General features: G+C 37.8%; 1 non-coding gene across 1 annotated transcript; it reads right to left on the bottom strand.

The window, feature by feature from the left end:
• Positions 1-398: 398 nt before the first annotated feature.
• On the bottom strand, positions 399-505 carry LOC133820173 (small nucleolar RNA R71). Its single transcript, XR_009886602.1, has one exon. It is a non-coding gene; the product is annotated as a small nucleolar RNA R71 (small nucleolar RNA).
• Between the last annotated feature and the right edge of the window lie 1,726 nt (positions 506-2,231).

Genomic DNA, 2,231 nt, shown 5'->3' with positions numbered 1-2,231 from the left:
AAGAGTGGCACCAGTTCAGCAACCAGCACAAAGAAGTTTGAGAGATTACATGCTACCTACTGTCACAAGGGCACAATCATGTATTAGACCTCAAGCAGTTGATGTCAATAACTTTGAGATCAAGCCCACCATTTTGAAAATGGTACAAGCATTGGTTTAGTTTAGGGGATTACCAACACAAGATCCAAACTTGCATTTGGCAAATTTTTTAGAGCTTTGCGCAACACTTAAAATTAACGTAGTAACAAATGATGCAATATGGTTGAGGTTGTTTCCGTTTTTCATTAAGGGACCGATCAAAGAGTTGGCTTATTTCTTTGGAAGCCAACTCTATTCCAACATGGGAGGAGCTCACTCCGAAATTTTTGGCCAAAATTTTCCCACCATCATTATCTGCAAGGTATAGAGGTGAAATAAAAAAATTTCACCAAAGAGATGGTGAGTCGTTGTATGAAGCATGGGCGAGGTTTAAGGAGTTGTTAAGAAAATACCCACACCATGGAATTGAGAAATGGATTTTAGTCCATATTTTTTATAATGGTTTGTGCGGTACTACTGGCACAATCATTGATAAAACGTCGGGAGGAGCGTTCATGAGTAAGAGTGCAAATGAGGCTTAGGATCTATTGGAAAAAATAGCTATGAATGACTATCAGTGGCCATCAGAAAGAGAAACCACTAAGAGGGTTGCTGGAGTGCATGAATTGGATGCCATCTTGATGTTGTCAGCTCAAGTGGAAACATTAACCAAATAGTTACAATAGAATAGTATTCAAGCCCCAGTTATGTAGATGCAAGTCATATGAGAGTTATGTGGGGGACCTTATTTATTTGAAAAATGCACGACGAGGGGTTTTAATAACATGCCTATGGAGCAAGTGCAAGCAATAGGGAACCTCCCAAGGCCCTCCAACAACCCATATTCCATGAGGTACAATCCAGAGTGGCGGAATCACCCAAATTTGTTTTTGGACAAGTGGTCAGGATAGTCAGCAACAGTTTCAGCAAAATCAACCTTAGTATCCACACCCTACTCCTGGGTTTTATCAATCACAAAATAGACCACCACAACATCCAATACCTATGAAGCAACCTGAAGCACAATCCGATGTAATGAACCAAATCATGACTGAGACAATGGCATCTATTAAAAATTTGGAGACTCAAATTGGTCAGTTGGCATACCTAATGACAATCCGTGCTCAAGGGAACTTACCAAGGACTATAGAGGTAAACCCAAAAGAACAATGCAATGCAATATCTTTGAGGAGTGGCACTTACTGTGGGCTGCAATGTGATACTTCAAAAGAAGCTACCTCCCAAGCTTAAAGATCCGGGTAGTTTCAACATTCCATGCTCTATATTAGGTTCAATGGTGACAAAGGCTTTATGTGATTTAGGGGCTAGGTTAAATCTAATGCCTCTATCTATTTTTTGAAAGTTCAAATTGGGAGAAGCTCAACCTACTATCGTGTCTTTGCAGATGACAGATTGCTTAGTAAAGCATCCTAGGGGTATTATTGAAGATGTTCTACTAAAGGTGGACAAATTCATCATTCATGCATATTTTATTATTCTTGATTTGGAGAAAGATGAAATATTCCAATTATTCTTGAAAGACCATGTTTAACAACTGGTAAAGCCTTAATAGATGTGCAAAAAGGCGAGCTGAAGTTGCGAGTGTAAAAAGAAGAGGCAACATTTAATATTTTTGTATAAATGGATGTTCCAACATGTTGTAGAGTTATGTGGTGGAAAGTGAGGGTAATAAGCTTGAAGTTACTAAGAAGAAATCCATGGTTGAAGGTGGAAAGCGAACAGTTCGTCAGAAAGTGAAAATGATATTTAGTGAGAAACCTCGATTGTTCCATGAGTGGTGGAAAGCTCTAAAAATGTACAATATCAAGAAATGAGTGTCTTCTCATGATACTATGGTTGTCAAGGCCATGAGGGGTGGTTTGGATCTGAGTTAAATTTAAGAAAGAGGTTAGCGTCCGGCTAAATGACGTTAATGACAGCGCCCTTGAGAGACATCTCAAGTTTATGTTTTCATTATTTTTTATTTTTATGCTATTTTTAGTTGAATAATTTTATTTTATTTTTGTTTAGCTTTTGTAAATATTTTATGTAATAAGAATTGTAAAATCGAGAAAAAAAGGGCAACAAAATGGCACAAAACTTGAATTAAAGACGCAACTCTAATGTGATCAGAAGGGGAGGAGCCAAAAAAA

This window comes from Humulus lupulus, chromosome 2, assembly GCF_963169125.1.
Source record: "Humulus lupulus chromosome 2, drHumLupu1.1, whole genome shotgun sequence".
Lineage (NCBI taxonomy): Eukaryota > Viridiplantae > Streptophyta > Magnoliopsida > Rosales > Cannabaceae > Humulus > Humulus lupulus.
This window is presented reverse-complemented; position numbering and strand designations above follow the sequence as displayed.